This window comes from Bemisia tabaci, chromosome 6 (assembly GCF_918797505.1).
Source record: "Bemisia tabaci chromosome 6, PGI_BMITA_v3".
Taxonomy (NCBI): domain Eukaryota; kingdom Metazoa; phylum Arthropoda; class Insecta; order Hemiptera; family Aleyrodidae; genus Bemisia; species Bemisia tabaci.
In genome coordinates this window covers 15067936-15091837 of record NC_092798.1, presented here as the reverse complement: position 1 = coordinate 15091837, position 23902 = coordinate 15067936, and the positions used below count along the sequence as shown (strand labels likewise).

The 23902-nt window shown below is 40.5% G+C and overlaps 1 protein-coding gene across 1 annotated transcript in view; it reads right to left on the bottom strand.

Moving 5' to 3' along the window:
• The window catches only part of LOC109030060 (LIM domain only protein 3), a 249357-nt gene extending 227217 nt beyond the window's left edge, over positions 1–22140 (bottom strand). Inside the window, exon 1 of the mRNA XM_072301324.1 lies at positions 21292–22140. The gene's annotated coding sequence lies outside the window, so the exon portion shown is untranslated. The remainder of the gene's footprint in view (positions 1–21291) is intronic.
• Positions 22141–23902: the final 1762 nt, after the last annotated feature.

Below are 23902 nucleotides of genomic sequence, written 5' to 3'. Positions count from 1 at the left end.
ATTTCACCTTACATTTTACTCACTGTTTCTCGATTTTACTCTCTCTTTACTCACCATTCTCGATTTTCCTCACTTCGGTTCACAGTTCCTAGATTTTACTTGACAGTTAACGCACTGTTTCTCGAGTTTACTCTCTCTTTACTCACGGTGTCTCGATTTCACTCCCTCTCAATTCTTCGTTCTCGATTTCAACTCACATTTTACTCACTGCTTTTCGATTTTACTCTCTCTGTACTCACCGTTCTCAATTTTCCTCACTTCGATTCACAGTACCTATCTGGATTTTCACTCACATTTTACTCACTATTTCTCAATTTTTCTCTCTCTTTACTCACCGTGTCTCCATTTAACTCACATTTTACTCACTATTTCTCAATTTTACTCTCTCTTCACTCACCGTGTCTCGATTTCACTCCCTCGTTATTCTCCACTCTCGATTTCACTCAGACTTACTCATTACCTACACACTTGCGCGAGGTGTGAATTTCATCAGAATCATTCATCGCTCTATCGACCCCTTCAACACACTCCGATACAGAATGGTTGAAAATTACTCTCATCATATTCTTAGCAGATCATTAAATTACACGCATATCGTTGAATTCCCCACGAACTACTCATTACTCACATTTTACTCACCGATGCTCAAATTACTCACAAATCGGCAGCCCTGATTTGCTTACAAACTGAGAAAGATTCGATTCATAACTCGTGAAAAAATTAACAGTTTCCTTGACACTTATTCCTCATAAGCTGAGAAAAATAATCGTTGTGTTAAGGAACACATATTCCTACTCTTAAAAATTCTGCTGCTGATTCTCCTTTGTCTGCTACTGGCTGCTGTAACTTCTCCCTCTTCTACTATTACTTACTGTCTTTGTTTTAATTTTTCCAGACCAATTGCAGATTGGCTTGATTTCCCAAATCAAGGAATTTTTGCAGGTGCTGTAATTGATATTGCTGCTGTAGCTGCTATTGCTGTTAATATATTATGATCAAGAAGGATATTGACAAGGATTGAGAAAGGATTGTTGGAAGAGAAGGGTTGTTAACAAGGATTGAGAAATGTAGAAACTCTGATTAAAGTAATTTATTAAGTATACTTTACTTACTATTACTACTTACGTATATTACTTACTTTACTTACTATGTCTTACTTTAATTTACTTATTACTCTATTACTTTATTTTTATACTTTTAAACTCAATGGACGCCATATTTTGTGTCAGGACGACATGCGATATATCACATCGATTACTTCCATTTTATCAGCTAGTCGTCATTTTTCTCGAAGTTTGAAATCGCAATTCTGTTGTCAGGCGACTAAGGGATTCATTTACCAATTTTGACAACCAAATTCAACGTTATGAAGGCGTGGTTTTTAAGAGGAAAAACATCGCATTCGAGTGCAGTTTCGATAACAGTATTGAACGCGATATTTGTCCTCTAAAAAAGCCACGCCTTCATTACGTTGAATTTGTTTGTCAAAATAATTGGTAAGTGAAATCCGTAGTCTCCTGGCAACAGAATTGCTTTCTCAAAATTCGAGAAAAATTACTAGTAGTTGAAAAAATGAAAGCAATCGATGCGATATATCGCATGCCGTTGTGACACAAAATATCCATCGAATCACCTTAAGATCATGAGTGAGTGAATGCAAGGGATAGAACTATCATACGTCCTACTCCTACCTCGAACTTCCTAATCTCAACTTACCCCTTAAGGTGATTCCTCCCAGGAAGTAAACCAACATCGATCTGTCGAACAAATTTTGCTGTGATACCAGTTTTGTTTCCTACTCTTTGCAAAAAAGAGCTGAAACAATGAAGAAGCATACTTCAGCAGCCTGTTGGTGAAAAGTATCTTCCCGAAACCCCTAAATTAAAGTCAAACTAGACTGAACGAGAAATGTCGTATTCGGTTAGTCAAATCGAATGCGATATCTCGCGTTAAGTCTCGTTTGGCTTTAATTTAGGGATTTTGGGAAGATATAATTCACCAACAGGCTGCTGAAGTATGCTTTTACACAGTTTCAGCACTTTTTTGCAGAGAGTGAAAAGCAAGACTCGTATTACAACAAAATTTGTTCGATATATCGATGTTTGCTTGCTTCCTGGATGGAAACACCTTAACCCAAACCCTAGTCCTAACCCAACCCCTCGTCCCAACCCGAACCCCCTCCCCCCTCCTAGTCTTCGCCCACCTAAACTCACGAATCCCGCCTTACCAAGTCAGTCAACTGACGCCTAATCCGTTTCGGCTAACCCCGAGGTAAATAAAACGGAGGTATGATCTTTACTGACTCTTTCGGTCAGAAGTATGCTTTCGACTCCCGCCGCTAGAGCTAAGGTGGGGAATTTGAATTTCAATAACTTTAAAAAGTTGTTGAAGTTCAAATTTCGCGCCACAGCTATAGCGGCGGGAGCCAAAAGCCCACTTTTGACTGAAAGAGTCTGGAAGAGCAAGAGCATACCTACGTTTCATTCACCTCGGTCTTACCCAACCCAACACACAATCACACATTAAAACTAGACCTAACTTCTATAATAAACTGTGCCCGCAAAAATCTCCCCCCCCCACTTCCCCTCTAACCCATCCCCTAATCCCGACCAAAACCCCCCACCATACCCCTAATCCTCGCCCGCCCTGGCCTTCCCTAAGCCTACAAATTCCGCCTTACAGCCAACCTGACCTTACCACAACACAAGCACTTACAAAACACAGCATAGCACACACGGAGAAAAAATTTCATGCGTGGGACCGGAAGCTCAACTTCGGGTCCCACGCACAAAGTTTTTTTCTCCGAGTACCACACCACACCATAACACAACACAACACATGCAACACAACCATGTCGGCCACGGTAAAAAACTCGTTTTTACCGCAGCTGTATCTCGGGGGCCAATCCCAAGGTCACTGACCAAGGGTAAAAATGGCACCTCCACGGTGCCCGCAACCATCCACCGGGGCAGACGTGCGGCCGGGGCGGTGTCTGCAGGTCGCTCCTCTAGTGCCTCCAGACGGACGACGTCCGCCGACCGGGTGGACGACCGCGCGCCGGGCGCACCGACGAGTGCTCGGTCGGACGACAGAGCCTCCGACTCAACTTCACTCTCGGACCGAGGTCAAAGGCCTCAGCCTGAGAGTAAAGCCGATACGGAGGCACTGTCATCACGGTAGAGCAGTCGACGGAGCGCCCGACGGGTGTCCACCCGTTCGTCGGACGTATACGACATTCGCCGAGTTCGGGCGGACGACCGCGCGCCGGGCGCTCCGACGAGTGCTCGGTCGGACGACAGAGCCTCCGACTCAACTTCACTCTCGGACTGAGGTCAAAGGCCTCAGCCTGGGAGTGAAGCCGATACGGAGGCACTGTCATCACGGTAGAGCAGTCGACGGAGCGCCCGACGGGTGTCCACCCGCTCGACGGACGTCGGACCGTGGGAGGCACTATGACCGGAACTGACGGCGGTCGTCGTCGTTGGACGTCACGGCTGTGAAATGCACGTCGAACGCTGAAACGGAACTTCCGGGACCTCTTTAAGGTGATTCGATGGACGCCAAATTTTGTGTCAGAACGACGTGCGATATATCGCATCGATTGACTCTATTTTTTCAGCTACTAATAATTTTTCTCCAATTTTGATACAGAATTGCGATCTCAAAATTGGAGAAAAATGACAAGTAGCTGAAATTATGGAACAAATCGATGCGATATATCGCACGTCGGCCTGACACAAAATATGGCGTCCATCGAATCACCTTCAGCTCGGGTCAAACTCACAGTGTGGAGCCTGGTATCCACCATCAAATTGAGCCCATCAAAATGGATCATCGGTGGGGCTGTGGACTCAATTTGATCATGGAAACCGAGCTCCACACTGTGAGTTTGACCCGAGGTCATAAGCCGATTTCACAAATCCCAAATGGGGACTGACACGATGAGCCTAGCTCATCGTCTCGACTCCCATTTGGGACGTGTGCAATCAGCTCTTCTAACCTCTGCACCCTCCCTCTAAAAGGCACTTACCCTCGAGATTTTCCAGGGTGTCTAGCAATTTTCAAAAAAAAAAAAAAAAAAAAAAAACAAAAAAAAAAAAAAAAACGATTCCCTGACAAAAAGACAAATATTCCTAGTTGTTCGACACGGTTGAACTGATTAGATGTAAGTTTGAGTTTTTTCATGTTTTAGGGAGATAATGTAATAAATAGAGCAAAATGTATGACGCTTAAACTTATATGCGGGATATTTTTGTCTCGTTTTTAAAATCTAAGAGGAATCAGCAGAAATTCTGGTAGAAATTTTGGCATAGATTCCAAAAAATCCACATTTTTCGATTTTGCTTGCGGAATAAAATTCCCTGACGTTTTTCTTGATTTCCCTGACTTTTCCCGGTCGCTAGACACCCTGTTTTCTAAAAGTTGATGTTCAAGGGCTGAAGTACATTATATTTTGTATTTTTCTTTCAAGATACTAAAAAATAATTTTCAATTATGACGTAACTCATAAGTATTTAAATTGCGAGGGTGTGAGCTGCCGAAGTTGCTAAGGCACCTCTTTACAATTAATAAATACCTACTACTACTATTACTACTACTGCATAAGATGCAAATGGGAAAAAAAGAAGATGAGTCAATAGTTATGTCGTAAGTCGTAGTGTCAGGCATGCAAGTTTGCATTACATCAGTCAAATGTATGTTTTTGCTTCTGCTTAAACTGTTTCCATATGAAGAGGTGCGAATCAGAAGTGCGCACTTCTTTTAGATACACTAGTTAAGGAAATTGCTTAAAATCTGTTTATTGGAAAAAAATAGGGGGAGAGAAAAAACCCCGAAACATTTTTAAAATAGTATGACTACTTGCATTAAGTTATAAATTTAAATAAACGTAAACGCAAATAATCTGAAAACGATCACTCAGATAGCCCGAGCAAAAATTTTTCATTCGGAGATTCAATGATCAATTTAGCCATTTAACGAATCAATAAAAACATTTCTGAACGATTTCATTCCCTGGAATTACAAATCACGAGGAAAGAGGATAAATGCGATTCGTGCAGAAAACTTGGACAAAAATAAACTCGGAACATTGAATGAGAGATCAGAGTCATAGCTACTTGAACTTTTGAAATGACATGATGTGTTATCAGTGAGGGGTACCGAGAATGTTTGGACCCGCTTCCCCCCAATAGGTATTTAGAATTATAAACTGTCCTCTTCCCATGAAAAATGTCTGTCCACTCCACCGGGTATGAAATAAACAGTGCGACACAAAAACTCAAGTGGGTTTTTAAAAACTCTCTGCAACGATACAGAAAATAGCTTATTTTCTCATCAATTTGGTTACTGGTCTGTTGCTACAGTGATCACATGAGAGCACGGAAAAGAAGAAAAGCAATATAAGAGCGAGAAAGTTGAGTTTCAGGGGAAAAATTGCTAATCAGACGCCACGCAAAATCAGGATGCCCTACCAAAAAAATAAATAATTAAAAAAGCGACACCTCCTGATCATCGGAACGTGCAACTACTGGCGACTTGCTTTTCGCACCGAGAGAGCAGTGCTTTCTTTGATAGAAGAAAAATGAATAAAATTAACATAGGGGTATCCAGCAATTTGACAGCACCGGATTTACTCCATTTAAACCTATGTTAAATAATCGCTTCTTGTCTGAGCACGTGGCCCCTCCAGGAATCGATACATTTCAATACGTTTAAATGGAGGAAATCCGGCGTTGCCGAATTGCTGGATCCGCCAAAGAAAATTAAATCGATAAAGGGGCGCGATGACAGTAGACATGCCTAAAATTACAGTTGTAAACCTGACAATTGAGTGGTGAATGTTATACTATCCAATCATGTTTTTGATGAAACGTTCCCTCGATTCCAAATTCAAGTAAAGACTGCCTGATAAAAGTGTTAAGAGATGGGACTGATCGAGAACCGAAGTGTTTCCTACCAAGAAAAGATGCGAGGAAAAAAAGAACCAAGATTCGGAGACAGTACTTTACTGTCACTGGAAGAAGAGGATGGACTTTTGCATTTTACACAAAGCTCAGGGCGGTAATGGGGCATGGCCACTTCGTGAATGCAGGTTGTATGTTTTTGCAATCCCGAATAAACATCCTTTTCCTACTTAACCATTAAGGAGAGTAATAAACCGTTTCGATAAAAAATGTTTGATCTCTGAATCCGAAGTTGTTAGAGTACACAGAAAGGGATGTTTGTTGTATGACTACAGCACTCCGATGTCAGTCAGGATCCAAACGCAACACGAAAAATTATGCATAACGAGCCAAAATAAATCTGAGAGCAATTAAAAAAAAAAAAAAAAAAAAAAAAAAAAAAATTATAAAAGTAAATGGGGGGAGGGGGCAAAAAAGAATTGAACTTGTTTAAAAAATTGTTCAAAGATGCATCCAATAATTTAAATATCCACTATTGAACAGTCATAAAGTGAATCAGCTCTTGAGAGCTCTGCTAATTTCATGTTTTTCACATCATTATCATTAAAGCTTTACGATTTTAAGACTCCTTGCGGTTTAGTGATTAGCTTTTTCGCACTTTTAATCCTTCCATTACAAGTTTAATTACTCTCACTGGCTGTTTCGTCTCTGCCCGCACACAGTGCAGCGATTTCGGCCAGACAATGAGAGCAATAACCGCCATTAACAGAACAGTTTTCATGCAATTTTCACAAGATTAGCAAAAATTAAAAAGAGCAGTGTTCGCATGAGCTGATTCAGTTATAATGAATGAATAAAAAATACTCAAACTTCAGATTATTTTTTTTTTAAGCGCTGACATTGATGGTTGAATGACTCAGACGCCACGATCCTCTGGGGAGGGTGTCTCAGTGTGCCTGAAACTTTAATTCAGAAGAAAAGTCCTAATCTAATCTAATTTATTTCTATGATGTATGTCCTAATGACATTTACTTACCTAATTACAATATTAAAACAATAAAACTGGCCCAAATAATGTAAGTGACAAAATGGTATAATAGAACTGGGTCCACACTATTCCACGAAAAAATCAAGGCCAATCACCTAATAAACTTTAAATACCTATTAATCCTTTTATCGAGGACTTTTTTCATTAAAATTCTAAATTAATTTCAAAACTTCATTTTGATGTTATTATCATGTTATAAGTTATTGGGTATAAGCCAATTTAAGCTTTTTCAACTGATCGTATAAAGATAAAACCCTCCCGCCTCGGTCTTGCACTGATACTCATTAAATTTCATTCCGTGACTTTAGAGCTATTTTTGGAATTTTTGCCTTGATTTTTCCGTAGAGTAGTACCTATCTTACCTAATTACTCTCACTGACTGTTTCGTCTCTGCCCGCACACAGTGCGGCGATTTCGGCCCGCCAATGAAAGTAATACCTGAGCTTATACATTTCATCTTTTAAAACGTGACAATTTCTATGGTTGAAAACTTGTCATTATTGAATAAAATAACGCTAAAGGCAGCATCACAGACACACTGAGGGTCTCCCAAGAGGGTAGGTACATGCAGTGGCGAAGCATGAATTCTGAATTATCGACTTCTGACATTCTTCCATTAAAAGCCATGGTGAAGAATCGATTATTAAGGTGTTTGTTGTGAACACCCTCATAATCGATTCTTTTCCATTGCTTAAATGGACAGATCGATCGATTTATCGCAATGCCCGACACACTGCTCGCCACTGCAGGGTGAATGCCACCGGTTTGGTGTAGCCGGAGAATTCTTCTAGGGGTAGGTGGAATGGCGGGGCTGATGTAGATGCCCCACCCCCTGAAACTTAATCCTACTAATCGTAAACTGACAAGCAAGGTTTTTGAAATTGTAGAGGTGCGGATAAATTTAAAAGGAAGAATGACCGATGTGTTAGCAACTTTGGTGATGATGAATTTCTCAACGGTGATCATTAATTCGCATGCACTATACTAAACAAAGTGTACTTACAGAATTTAACAGTAGACAAACATGCACTGGAAAAAAAAAACACATTGGATCTAGAGTCCAGACTCTTGAAAACATTGACAAGAAAAAGGACTCTTGATTCAATCAGATTTAAGCTTAAATCAAAAGGAAATCCGCTTAAAATAAGAGGCTTGGTTCTTGATTTAAGCTTAAATCTGATTGAATCAAGAGTATTTTTTCTTGTCGATGTTTTTAAGAGTCAGGACTTTAGATCCGATGTGTTTTTTTTCCAGTGTGTTACATTACAATAGTTTTTTACAGCTTCACAGATACTACCAACACAGCTCTAGAATAGAGCCGACCGACCAGGTATAATTTTTATTTTTTTATAAATAAAAAATATGACAATATTGGCAATGTAAGGATAGCTTGTCTTAATGATTTTCAGTTGTAACGTATGTGATCTCTTAGGATTAACATTGAATTGTTAGCAACGTAAAATATTGAAGTACTTTCTCGACAAATCAAAACAACAAAAACTTATACATGGTTCCGTCGGCTCTATTCTACAGACTTCATTACAAACAGATAAACTCAAAACTTATGATCTTGAGTGTATCTTTCTCTTTTTTTTCTTAGTTTTTTTAAATTGTTTTTTTTATTGTTTTTTTATTGTTTTTTTATTGTTTTTTTATTGTTTTTTTTTTTTGTTTTTTTTTATTGTTTTTTTTTTTTGTTTTTTTTTTAATTGTTTTTTATTGTTTTTTTATTGTTTTTTTTCTTGTTTTTTTTCTTGTTTTTTTTCTTGTTTTTTTTCTTGTTTTTTTTTCTTGTTTTTTTTTCTTGTTTTTTTTTTCCTGTTTTTTTTTTTTTCTTGTGCTTTCGTGGAAGGAATTTTCTGCGGCAAATTCACTTCACCTCGCGGGTTTCACGCCGTTGCATCCACATCACTAACCATTCAAATCTTCTGTGGTGAGTGTTCATCCTCTTCTCCTTCTCCCATCATGAGAGTGCTACTCAAGAGTTTTCCTTGATCCATCGTCGACATTTGTTGAAGAAAAGTCACAGTCCTGGTTATGAATAACTGGCACGGTCGAGTAAAGGTGATTCTGACAGATATAAGTCCTTACGGGCTACAAAAGCTCTCCATTTCAGTCGCCGAATCCATCGACAAATTCCTGGGCTTTCTATATCAGCATGACATTTAGTACGCTCACCGAATCGGTGGCTATGCAGCAAATATTTTTCAAGAGAAACGCTCATGATGACATGTTGTGTACGGCGAAGAACGCCGGCCTTGCTCAAAGGTTCATGGACGTTGATTGGTGGGTGCGCATTTTCTCCGAGCGTTTAAATTGTGGTGCCACTGAAAATTTTGACCCACATCAGTGAGCATCGTTATTTGTCATGAAAATGTCACATTATACGTCAGAAAAAATAGGGCATTCGCCGTTATTGCAGATCAACGTGTTGTGTTAATATTATCACGGTCCATGAGTCGCCGTTGCGCCACGTCTGCTAATATTTCCGAACTTCAAAGCTCAACAAAAGTTGAACGAGGCATCGAAAAAAAATTTAAATATACGTCTTTCATCGCAGGTCAATTAGCAGTATGAGTAGGCCAACTGTCATCCAATTATGATGGGGTCCGGTCAAAAAGTGCAAATTTTTGGTCTGATTTTGCATGGAATGACCCTGTATACGAGGGCTATTTTCAGTCGGCTTGCTTCTTCCTTAAGAGGAATAAGGAGAGACCGCAACGGTAGGCTTGCCTGTTAAAAACAAAATGAGGCCATACTCCAAATCAGCTTGCCTGTTGACAGGGAGAGGCTGCTTCAATTAAGGGACCAGCATGCCTGTCAACAGGGAGAGGCTGGCTTGGCGTACAATCCCCACAAGTTTCTGAACGGTTACATCTGCAAGGGTGCTTCTAGAAATCGCAAGAAGGCAAGAAAACAGGATCATGTCCATAGTCCATGAAAAAGAGGCCACAATGCCAAATCAGCTTGCCTGTTGACAGGGAGAGGCTGCTTCAATTAAGGGACCAGCATGCCTATCAACAGGGAGAGGCTGGCTTGGCGCAGAAAGCGTGAATGTCGGTGGGTGCATTCTTCCAAACGATGAAATTGTGGCATCGATGAAACTGTGGCGAATGAAATTTGTGACGAAATTCAGAGAGCTGATGTTCAATTCCAGGAGAAGACGTTCAATTTATCGTGCTGTATTGATTTGATCAACGGTCTGTGTGTCTCTGGCCGTTGCTACAACCCAGGCGGCTGAAACCTTGGGCCTGGGATTCTGCAGACCAAGTTCTTGGAACAGTTATATTTTGATTTGAAAAGTACGAAATTTCAGTTTTCGAATTGATGGAAGCTGAGTGGCGGTCCGACCGTATTCCCAGATTGCTGCTCACGAAAGTTGCTTCTATCGGCGAAGGAAGAGGAAACATTGCAAATTTTGATGGCGACTCCAGTCTAATCGGGCATCGAGAATGAAATCTGAGCGTCGTAGATGGCTCAGCGAATATCGAGTATTGACACATTGTATCAGAGATAACAGCTGACTGAGGTGTTGTCTCCAGAATTGAGTGCCTCGAGGAATGCACTGTCAGCGATTTGATGGAAACAGGAACATTCTTGAAATGAAGCCCGGGACCCGACTCGTCCTGGCTACATATGTCGACACAGCCTAGAACTGTGGATGCCGTGATTTTTGACTGACGCACCGAGCAACATAAGACGCTGACTCGGCATGGACCGTTCGGAGCGCCTGCGAAATCGAGTGAATACTTCAAACATTGCATCATCGACCGTGCGGATGCGCCGATTGCTTGAATAGCGCTTGCTGTCGAGTACGTTTTCGGCAATGGCTGCTATCTCAACAGGATATTTTCACCGGCTTGTAAATTTTCCCCCACCTCAATGATTTTCGACAGTTTGACTTTAATTTGTACGGTGTGTCACTTGATTTGGGAAAACAATTCAGGCAACCAGGGATCAGAATATATCCTTGTAATTTTCACATGCGCTTTGTATAAATATTTAGTGTGTACGCGAACGAATCCGATCTTACAGCCATCATTCTTTAACAGAGCTTGACAACGGAAAATATCTTCTCCGGAATACGTTCAATCACTGACGTTTTCCATGTGTTTTTTCACTGGACAATCAAGTTTTGGGCGAGATGGATTTGGCATGATTTTACAGAACTTGATCGTGGGCTTACGCGATTCTGATTGCTGTTTTCGACGACTGGTTGAGACGAAATCCGGTTGAAACCCCCTGAGCACACTTGAAGAGATGGGAAAAGGGCTGGAAACGTTGCGACGATAGGGATGTTTGGCATGAAACCCACGGACCGAAACACAACTATACTTATTTACACATAATTTACAACACTGTCGAGGTACGGAAAACAGCCGCATGAACACCCGGATGTTGCCACACCTCCCCCTCTAAAACGTCCATTTTCAGGGAAAGTTGTCGATATTTTTCTTTAGAATTTTCAGAAACTGTAAAGTAAGTTGCGAATGAAATTCTCCGCAGAATTAGGAGAAAAATATCTACGACTTTCCTTGAATATTGGTATTTTAACGGAGGAAATTTGGCAACTTCCGACGGCTCATACGACGTTTTATCTTAACACGGTAGAGTAATAACGCTGCAGACAGCCCCTGCAAGCTATAGGCGTTTAAACACTTGAGTGCCACAAGTTTGCACGAGAATTGAACTTAATTTTGGAAATAGGAACTACTATTTCCGGCTATTTCAGAGACAACGTATGTGCCATAAGTTCTGCTATCTAGATAGATGCATTCATCAATGATCCAGAGGTAATGGTACTTAGTATTTGCAAATTAAGTCAAATTGAATGTAGTTAGTTATGGTGATCTATCTAGTGCCTGGAGGTCCGGTTTTTTTTTCCGGTGAACTTAATTGGTACTTGAAATACCCACGAGGGGATAGTTAAGCGCTTAAAGTCCCCCCCCCCCCCACTCCCTAATCAACAACCAGAAACCTCAGTTCGTTCCACAGAGAATTATTGTAAGCGTGAAATATGCATTACAAGTCTTGGCTGATCTAAACAAAACTATTATTCGTGTTAGATCTAAATACACTTTTGAACAAAGAATCGTCCATAGTTATGGTTAGGTAAAAGATATCGATCGATGGCATTGGAATAAACTTTCTCAACATTAGATGATTTCTTGGCTGCGTTTAAAAAATAATGCTACAGGCAGACCATGAAAATAATTGTCCACAGTGATATTATTAATTCGCGAGGATCGCAATAAATATCCGTCGACAGCCCCTGACGGTTAGGCAAGTGGTGCCTTAATTAGGGTGCTAGGGTTTAGCTTAAATGAATTTGATTTTATTACCTATATGTATACAATTATATTTTTAAAACTTTTTCTACTTTGTTTTTGCCGAGTGTTTGGAACGATGCTGCTAGGAAAAATGACTTTAATACCAATTCCATTATCTTTATTAGAGGTCATATTGAAAGTACTATGGAATTTTTTTATCATATTATGGAATTGATTATCATAGATTAAACCTACGTTTTCTTCCTAAATTAATTAGGTAAAGCAATTTTTCCAAGCTCGCGGCAGAAAAATGTCGAGTTCCGTTTGAGCTAAAAACCGCTGGTTGTCTCAAGAACGATCAAAACTGTTTTCTGTACTGTCAGAGGGACTTGTAAATGTATGACTTAAGTTGTTTTTTCAGTCATTTTTTCTAATTTTTTTTTGTCATGAAAAAGTATAGCTTTAAAGAAAGCAGGTACCTGCCTAGGTTAGAAAAAAACATTTTTTCTTTCAAAAATAGAAAAAAAATCCACTCTTCCTCAAATAATTCAGGAGGCGATTTCGGTCATTCTATTAGACTAATCCCATGCCCTTAACTTAGTCTAAGCTCAAAAAATGTCTCGCATAAATTAAGTCTAAAACATGATACAATTTCTAATTAGGAACTGTGCTATGTTGCGACCAGTTTCGTCCAAGATTCAAGAAAATCTGAATTCATCAGAATTTTCAATAAAAAAAAAATAAAATTTTTTTTAAAAAAAGCTGTTTGAGCAAAAACAAATACTTAATTGATCATTAAAAGCTGAGGTAACCTCTTAAACACAGCTGATGGGAAAAATTAACTTAATATTAGAAAGTACAGTTATCAACCCTTAATTCCTGAATGAACGAGTAACTGAGCCATTAATATGCGTTACTTAATGTACAACATTAACGCATTTATATTCCAAGAAAAGGAAATGAACTTTCCGCGAGTTTTTATCGATGATTCAGTACAATCAAATAACCTTAACATTACACACATATGAAAATCAAAAACACATTCAACTTCAGTAATATCACCGTCAAAAGAAATTCATCATCACCATACGAAACATGTTTGAACGTTTCCATTTGTCATCACTTCCCTGTTACCAACTCCACATTTTACCCGATATTTCAAAAACTGCGTTTGAGTATAAGTACAGAAAAAACTACATGCAGCTGATATTTGCATCATTCGCAAAGCGAAAACTTAGCGAGGAAAATCGGGCGTCTAAGTCAAGAATCATTGTTAACCTGTCACGTTGGAATAAAACGCAAAACTTAAATCACAATTTACGGGCTGCACATCTTCAAGGTCCGTTACCTACTTAAACTTTAAATTTATATAGTATGTGATTAATACCAACAGCAATGTAACATAATGTTATGCTTCGTGTTAATTTTCTTTCAGACTTAGAAAAACGTGGAGCTACTAGCAACTGGGACCGAATTTTTAAAAGCGAGGCGTCAATATAATGCGATGCTAGTCATTGGTGGATCCAGCAATTCGGCAACACCGGATTTCCACTTAGAAAAACGTGGAGCTACTAGCAACTGGGACCGAATTTTTAAAAGCGAGGCGTCAATTTAATGCGATGCTAGCCATTGGTGGATCCAGCAATTCGGCAACACCGGATTTCCTCCATTTAAACCTATGAAAAAGTATCGATTCTTGGAGGGGCCAGGAGCTCCGACAAGAATCGATTATTTAGCATAGGTTTAAATGGAGGAAATCCGTTGTTGCCAAATTGCTGGATCCGCCTCTGATGCTAGCTGCTAGCACCGAATGGACCCCGACAAACATTGGAGCTTCTGTAGAACATGGGACATCTCGTCAAGGGAGGTCTAGGGGACACTTAAACATGCGTGCAGAAAATGCCCAATCGAACATGTGGAAGGAGGGAACATTATGAGGGACTAAAAGTCAAAAATCGAAGGAAAACAGAAGAAAATTGTCATCTTTCTTTCAGATTGGTGGGAAATTTTGAGGAAAACTGCTAAAAAAAATGTAAAGAGCCGGTTGCCGGTCGCGTGAAAATGTGGAAGCTTATGGAAGATTCTGCACCCCTGCACTTAAAACACCCCGTCAAGGGGGATAAGTGGAATCCCTCGGGAATTCCGAAGAGAAGCTCAGGGGATGTTTCTAGCCTCCCCCCAAAAAATTGGAAAAATAGAGTCGTCTCAGGAACAATTTTGAGCTGATCATACCAACAAATTAAGCTACACTCGGCCTCATGTTAGTTCCGCCCATGCTTCTATACTTTCTAAAAAATAGAAACGCATCCCGAATTGAGAACTAGAAAAAGAGGGAGGAGGGTGAATTTTTTGGTTTCAACATTTTCAGACTTGAAAGTCTAGAAAAATAAGGGTGGTAACGAAAAAACAAAAAAAACCTACTCTCTGTCACATCGACAACCGATCTACAATTGCTTGGACTCCTGAATAGAGAACTAGAAAAAAAGGGAGGAGGGTGATTTTTTGGTTTCAACATGTTCAGACTTGAAAGTCTGGAAAAAAAGGATGGTTACGAGAAAAAAAAAACCTACTCTCTGCCAAATGGACAACCGATCTAAAATTGCTTGGACTCGTAAACCAACAGCCTGATTCAAGATTGAGGGAGCTGAACCCAATAACTGCTAGCAAGTCGACATATCAGCAAGAAATATTCCTGTCTAAAATGAAGTTATTTGAGGGGGGGGGGGGGGGGGAGAGCGTTCCGTAATCTATGAACGCTCCCTTTGCTACAACTCAAGATCATCGGTAAGAAGTTTCAAGTGAGCTATGATCCCTCAAATCAATTTCAACTGATTAATAAGTTCATTTTCAAAGGAAGGCGGAGTGCGCTTTGTTTTGAAGATTCTGCACATACAAGAACTGATAACTTTATTCTAGCAAAAAGTTCATGTCAACTTTCCTAGCGCGCTGTTAAATTAGGAATGATCAAATTTACAAAATCAACATTAAATATATATCGATCCGAACTAGTACGAGTGTTCAGAAAATGTGGAATCTCGAAAGACTTTTCGGTGGACAGCCGAGGGGCATGAAACGTAAGAAAGAAATGAGAGATTGGAAATTTCAGTGAAAAATTCCATATTATATAGGAGCTAGGGTATGCAACCCGCACTCAAGCACACAAAAATAGAAGAAATTCACGATTTTTACATTTTGCGAAACATGAAAAGGAACCGGTATTTTTCAATGTCATTCATTAATTTCTGAAATTTCACAAAATATTTCAAGTGAAATTTCAAGATTTTAATTTTCATGAGATTTTACCAGGGACTGGGCAGTACAAGAAGCAAAAAATAAAAACTGCATGCCTAACAAGGTCAAGGTCGAAGAAAGAGACGTAGCCAAAAAATTGTCTTGAATTGGGACCTATGACAAGGAATCTCAAAGAGGAGGTTGCACAAATGCACACGGCTCAAGACTGAAAAACACTAAAAATTCTCGAAGTGAGAAAAATAATTTTAAGAAGTAATGATTTGAAGGAGCGGTACTTCTATCACTTCATTTATTCCCCACGACTCGTGAGGAAAATTTTAAATATCTGCACTTTTACACTACCTATAAAATAAAGGTAGTAAGAATCTACGGGTAAATGTAGCAGGGCCGCCTCCCGTGAAAAATTAAAGTGCGAAGTACAAAGTGCTAAACACGAAACAAGTAAATTGCTAGTAGTAGCAGTAGCAGTAACAGTATTAGCAGTAGTAGTAGTAGGTACCTAGAATAAATTTACCTACTTAATAATGTAAAAATATTGATTTCTGTGTAAGGGGACTTATTCAATAAAAAGTTTAAAAAAAAGTAGTTCCTTAAAGCCTGCATCCGAATTGCGTCCCGTGGTCCATTTAGACGAAGACAGGGACTCATTTTGCAACTCGCGTAAAAAAGAAGGAAAACGCGAGAAGCTGCAACGTCACACTGCGCGTTTACTCTGACACATCGTGTGCATCCTTTACCTTGTGAACAATTTACCGAAGTTGATGATTTTCGATTTTGATACGTCAGGGGCAAAAGGAGCAAAACTCATAACTCGCAATCAATCTTCAATTTACAAAATTTATTTTATCTACTTTCAAGTGAGGCCCAAAATGATGATTTATTGTAGATACCTTAGCATGGCCTCACTTCCCTCACCAAGTCTTGGTTTACTGGGTAACTTTTTGAGCATTTGAATGTAACATTCAGTGTCGCACTTTACAAAAAAATAAATAAAATTGTAACTGTAATGAGGGACGTTAGTGAGAAGCTCTTTCTTCTACAGGACACAGGCCTGTCATCCTTTGACCACGGGACGCAAATTCGATGCAGAGTTTTCGTGAAGGTAAAATTTGGTGCCTTAAGTAGAGGGTGAGAGGTGGTTATTCGGCCCCAGAAAAATTCCGTTTGCCCGGGTTCCGATCCGGAACCCGGAACGGAACCCGAGCGACGTGCAAATCACAGCAGTGAAGCCCAACCCAACGACCGGAGGCCAGCGCCGGCGGGAGTTCGATCCGTAGACTATGCCACACGGCGGCAGGTCTGTCCAACCCAAGGTGAATGGTGCATTAAGAAAAACGGCCGCCCAGGTTACCAACACAGCCCTCGTTGCATCAACAAGTAACAAGCGAACTCCCGTCAAAATGAAGTCATCGCTGACCCCATAATGATGGGAGTTTATGACCGTAACCCGATGGTGTAACGAGAGCCAGGTGAGGTTTGTCAGACCGTCAGATGGGCAGTACGTCGGACGATCTCCCGAAAGCTTTTTCCGGGGAAAAAGCCCGGAAAAAGCGATCGACAGACTGATCTGCGAACTGCCCATCCGACCGTCCACCAAACCACATGCACACGGTGTTTGTCAAACCGTCAAATGGGTAGTACGTCGAACGATCTCTCGAAAGCTTTTTCCGGGGAAAAAGCGATCGACAGACTGCTCGACGAACTGCCCATCCGACCGTCCAACAAACCACAAACACTCACCATTTGTCAAACCGTCAAATGGGCAGTACGTCGAACAATCTCTCGAAAGCTTCTTCCGGGGAAAAAGCGATCAACAGATGGCTCGGCGAACTGCCCATCAAACCACACGCACTCACCGTTCGTCAAACCGTCAAATGGGCAGTACTGTCAAACGATCTCTCGATAGCCTTTTCCGGGGAAAAAACCATCGACAGACTGCTCGACGAACTGCCCATCCGACCGTTCAACAAACCACATTTCGTCGTCTCCTGAACGAAAGAACGTAACTCCATTTCAATGTTGCCAAATTTCCCCTCGCAAATTGCCTATTAAACAAGAGAATCTTGGGCATTTCTGACTGAAAATTTCCCCGATTTTTCTCTAGATTCCATGCAAAAAACAGACCAATTTTGGATAAAAATTGCTTACGTACATTTTTGTAAAATAAATTAATTGTTCGAGTCAATTTGGCAACCTTGGAATGGAGTTACGTTCCTTCGTGCTGGAAACGACGATTTAACTCACCCCGAGTCCCGGTACCCAATATCACATATCGTTCTCCCACTACCCCCCCCCCCCTTCTAAGACAACATGCACGCTGGAGGGATCAAGATCCACCCACTCATGATTTAAACTTTTGAAATTTTGGAATAAACTGAAAAGAAGCAAAATACAATGAAGTTCTTGCATGTGTCGGAGATTTGCGTTTCGAGTACTTCAACTTCCACATTAAGAAATTTCGTGAGAAACACGATGATGCCATTGGTTTTCTCTAAAAACAACTCCCAAGTTCAGAAAAAGCTGTTAAAGTTCATGCCGTGATGGAGGGGATATCCCACATTACGTTGCGAGTCCACTTCCGTATCTAGTCAAACTCTCCATGCACAGGTAGGGAGGAGATACATTGGCAGGATTGTCGATGTTTGAACTTTGGAGGTCCCGAACAAAGTGGCAGCCCTGCTAATGTATTTTCTCCCTATCTGTACATGGAGAGTTTGACTAGATACACAGGAGGATCTCAACGTTTCGTGGAATTTCCATTCCATTACGGTTCGAACTCAGAGAGCTTTTTTCGAGCTTTGGAATTGATTTCAGAGAAAACCAGTAGCACTTTCGTGATCCTCACGAAATTTTTAATAAAAAATAGTACTTAAATCGCGACTCTCAGAAACATGCAAGAACTCTATTTTATACACCAATTCTAAGGTAATCTTATTTAAAAATGGTTACGATAAAGAAAAGGTAAGAAAAGGAAAGTTAGCAGAAGAAAAGGTAAGAAAATAAAAGAACAGAAAAGGAAAGGAAAGAAAAAAGGTAAAGAATGACAAAAGATTGAAAGGAGGCATGCAAGGAAAAATAAGTTCACAATTTAGGGTGAGAGGAAAGAGGCTATGGGAGAGGGGAGAGGGGAGAAGGGGAGAGCCTTGTTTACAGCACCTACAAAGAAATTCATGAAATACATTATCTTGATGCATGTTTCCTGAAACATTGACAAGAATTGCAAGTAATAATTATGAGGGAAAGGGGGCTAGCGGTTTAAAGTGTTGAAAATCCGAACAGTGCCACTCCATGATTGAGTTGAAACGAGGAAAAGGAAAGGGTAAGGAGAGAGGGGGGAGGGGTATTCGACGCATCTTGCGTAACTCCGTGGAGGCTGAAAGGAAGGTTGATCAGAGGGAAAAACAACGCCTTATCGGCAAAAGATGAACGAAAGATTCGCCCAGGAGGGGTGTGGGACTGAGTGTCTGAGTCTACCGACTGAAATCTTCGAAGCCTGAGAGAATTCCGAGAAAGGTCTGTCTGTGTGCGTAACCTAGCATCCGGCCAGGGAGACACCGTGTCTTATCGGCTAACGATGAACCATAAAGATTCGCCGAGGAAGGGGTCTGCCGGCTGAAATCTTCGGAGCTTGGAAGAATTCCTAGAGAGATTTGTTTGTGTGCGTAACTTAGCATCCGGTCCCTGGGTGGGCAATGCTGGCGTGAGCTGATCGTGATCGGCATGGGTTTACCTCGATTCCCGCCAATTCTTATCTCTCCTCTTTGCGACAAACAAAATCACATGGGGATTCGGACCTGAAAAGCCTCTTTCCAAGATGCACGCGATTTTCTGCTCGAACATGGACAGATTTTTCGGACGGAATTAACTTTCCCTCACGATAGCAAATTAGAATTATTCGAGCGGGCGGGGTTAGGGGCGGTCTCTCCTGACCTAAGAATATTTCATTTTAATATCATTTAAGTATAATTTGCTCGAACTCAAATTTTTCAAGGTGATCATTTGGTTAGGGCATAGGAGTAAAAAGTTCCCTCTATCCTAAGAAATATATTCAAGGCATTTATGATGAGTGTCGGAGATTTTTTTCAGCGGCATTTTTCGCCACCTCCTAACGACCAGCCCCCCCTCCCCCCCCCCCCCCCCGATTGGGTTGAAATTACATTCTTCACATATTCATCTCAATTTTCGAAAATCTAATTAAAATTGTTCATGAGCGGTGGGTATAGGAGTAAAACATTCCCTCTACCCTGAGAAATATATATTTACGGCATTAATGATAAGTGTCGGAGATTTTTTTTCAGCGGCAAATTTCGCCACCTCCGAACAACCAACCCCCCGATTGGGTTGAATTTACGTTCTTCACATAATCATCTCAATTTTCGGAAAAAATCTTATTGAAATTTTTCATGAGAGGTAGGTCATATCTCTGGGTACGGGGGGGGGGGGGGGGCATTTTCTAGGGACCTGAGTCTTTCCAGCACAATTTAAGGGAGTTTTCGGGGGTCTGCGCCGGGAAATCTTGGAATTTTGAATTTCTAGGAGAAGCATTTTTTTCTCCTCTCAAGCCATAGGCCGGAAGCAAACTTAAGGTTCTTGGGACTTTCAAGGGACGTGGATGTTCGATCTCTCTTTCATTTATCCTTATTCTTCTCTCTTTCATTTATCCTTATTCTTATCTCTCTCATTTATCCTTATTCTTCTCTCTTTCATTTATCCTTATTCTTCACTCTTCAATTTTATCTGATGGGCCTAGTCGACGATTGAGGACGCTCAACTTAGCTTCGAGTAAAAGTAAAAGAAAACCCAGGGATTACCTAACTCTACCAGTGGTGATTGGAACAATCATCTCAAACTTTTACCTGTCTTCAAACGTGATGAAATGAGAAAATATAAACCAGTTAAATATGAAGCTACTTTCAAAATTCAATTACTTGTGCAAATTATCTGGGAAGACAACATGATATAGCCCTATATTCTAGGGGAGGGGTTACGCACATATAAATTACAGGCGCCTGGAAAACCTACTTGAAACTTTTAATTAAAACATCCATTATAGCCATTAGACCATTTATAGGTTTCGAGGAAATAATGTGAAGGCATGAGATTGCAAAGTGACTCTGGTCTCAAAAACACTGTTACAGACTAAGATTAAGCTACAATAAGTACCTAAATGAAAACCTGAAAAATATACACTTGTAAAATTGAGAGTGTTAACAGACTCACGGCAATTTAAGCAGGAGTCTGGAAAGCACTCATCCTCATACGAATACGGTTCGCTCTTGCAAGCCTGGCCCATTGTTGCTGGAATTTTCGAGTGATTTAATCAGATTAAAGCAATAACCCTTTCGGCTCAAAGAGATGGGAAAAAGGAGGTGCTTTAAATAATGAGTCTACTTTCGGAAGATGGATAATTTCGGCAGATAATTTCTGTGAATAATTCGTTTAATTGTTTTTGACTCAAGCACCAGTAGATGATTTCCTCAGTAGTTATACAAATGTCTGTATGCTTAATGCACTATGCAAGACAATCTGCTGGCCTAGAAAAGTAGAATACTTCACGACTGTTGCCTAGTAAGGAAGGAGGATAAGTACCTAACTAAGGAACATGACGGCTTCGTATGAACCTACTTGCTCTCGGCTTTGACGGGAAGATACCTACTGTAAAGGTGATAAGCACAATGAGAGGAAATACATAAGCCAGGTTGGAAAGAGGAGTGGAAGAAGACAAGAACATAAGTGAAATATGAGTCAAGTACAATTTTGCAAACATGACACCAAATCTGAGCAGAATCTAAGCAAGATAAGTTCGTGTAAGTCAAACCTGAATCCAGACCATCGCCAAAATAAACACGCATCAAAGGAAGCTATGACCGGAAATCCGACTCCATCAAATCGTGGGTAGCAATTATGAATGAAATTGTTCGCTTTAGATTGAGAAATAGATGCAGATACACTTAAAACGCGAGGCAAATACGCACACGTACACACCGACACACGAGGAACAAACCGGAACGAACGTCACATTACTCGGAGTCCCGAAATGCTGCTCAAAAAGTCACTGAGCAGGGCAGAAAATTCCTCGCGAGGATTACGGTAAAACGGAGAAGTTCACATAAGTTCACCCGAAACAATGGAAGCAAAATTCGGTGAGAATTTCGGGTAAGTATCAATTACCTACATTCGATTTACTCACACGCCGGACATGAGTTGGTAAAATTCGTGAAACAGGAGGAATCATAGGAGGCACGCGGCCATCGTGCAATCCAAGAGACAATTTAGGCACCGAAAACACGCGATCGTTTTCATACATCGCCGAAAAGTTTTCGCGAAACACACGAGGTACCAAAAGACACGCACACTGCGAAAATAAACACCGAAAATAACGAAGGTATGAAACGACGAGTAATCGATGGAAACTGTGGGGAACCGTAACCTTCATTCAATTTGCTCAAACGCCGGGCAAAAGTTCCTTCGAGGAAATGAAGGACTCAATTCAAGAGACTAATTACTTCACACGATCAGTTTTACACACACCGAAGAGTTAAGGCATAACAGACGAGGTAACGAGACACGTTAAAAGAGTTCTAGGAGGCTTAAAACTTTTAATAAGAGGAAAATCACTTGCAACCACGAGGGACTCACTCCGACCGACCGCGAGACAATGCAACCGACTTGAACGACCGCTGCCGAAAATCTGCCGCGGTGCGGTAGGTGATGATCGTAGCCTGAGGCTGAGGTGGGGGCCCGGAGTAGCGTCCTTCGATCAACACTGATTCTGATTGGCTCGCGCGAGGGTGTCTGCAACAGACTGTCTCCTGTTCAAAGTTCCTGACTTTTGCTTTCGGGTTTTCTTTTCCTTCGAGAACTGATAAGCGCGTACCGCTCGATTTCAGGCAGAGATACGTCCGGTCAATTCACCCATCCCCGCCCAGACCCTACGAACCCTTTTCGCATTCTCTTTTCACTTTCCACTCCACAAAAACCTTTTCGGCCGAGCCGCCGCAGATTATGAAAGCAATAAGCGATCATGCTGAAACTTCTGCATCCCGTTTCGATAGACTGCAGAAGCAAGAAAGCGTATCTTCGTTTGAGGCGTTGTAGACTTCCTGTCATACTTTATTTTCTAGGTGCTTGGAAATTACTGACTTGTCATTTTTTGAAAATTTCGCTAATTTTTCTTCTCTCTGTAAAAGATTTGCTGTGAAAACTTCGAGCCATGATCCATGTTCGAAAAGTCGAGATACTTACGCATTTTTACAGTTTCACCGTTGATGTAGGGGGGGGGGGGGGCAGAGAAAAATAACAGGGGAGAGGAAAAACGCCCTTTTACCGAAAAATGCCTCAATTGCAGAGCGGTAGGTATTTTTAATTTATTTCAGAGGATATATTCCAACCCATGAATATTTACAAGTTCGATCTAAGAAAGTTGATATTGATATGAAAGTGAAAGTTGAAGTCTTTGCTGGTACTTTCCCCAAAGGTCTTAAATTTTTAGAATTTCTGAAAATTGCACGAAATCTTTTTTAATTTTCTTGTGTAGGTACTTTTTGACATCTATGTATGTATAAGCATGGGCGGGAATAAGGAGAACCGGGTGCCCCCCCCCCCCAAAAAAAAAAAAATTCTGCTTGGCCCTCTTCAAAAAATGTCAAGGACCCAATCTAGTGATTAGTTTTGAGATAAATTTTATAGGAATTGTATTGAATATGAGCTCCATCCTAATAAAATGGTTCAAAAATGTCAAAAAAAGAAGAAAATGACAAACATGTCTCCGAGACAAAATAAAGTGACCCATATTTATTTTGAGAGACTGAATTTCCGTAGCGGGTATACTTTAGAACCAACATGGTATCAACTTGATAAGAGTGACCAACATCGACCAATATGGTATCAACATGTTCGTTTTTAACCCTCTATGGCTTAGCGTTACGAATTCGTAACGACGTATTTTCGGGGTTTTTAAAAATTGAATCTTACCCCTGTGCCATTATTTTGCAAAATTTCATTAGTTTTTTCTTTTTTTAAAAAACCGATCCCCTTAACTTTAAAATTTTGAAAAAAAATTTGGTACTCTATTTTTTTTTTATACAAGCTACAAAATAGATTAGTGTCCCCTAGAATTTGAGATCTAAAATTAATTCATGCCATTGAGGGTTGACAAGGATCTGATAGAAAATTCTGTAGCGGCGGAATTGACTGAAGAGCATTTACAAGTTCCGCACATCGCATATGCTATTTCTCCTTCAATTTTCAAGATAGACCATGCAGCAGAAAAAATCTCCCAGGAAGCAAAAGATTCGAGAATGTATGAGTCTTTTTAACTAAAAATTACAACTTTTAGAAAACCGCTAAGGAATGCTACTTCTGCTGTGATAGAGACATAAGTATAGTACCTAAGCTTAATGTTCCTGCAGCATTTTAGGCTAAGGTTC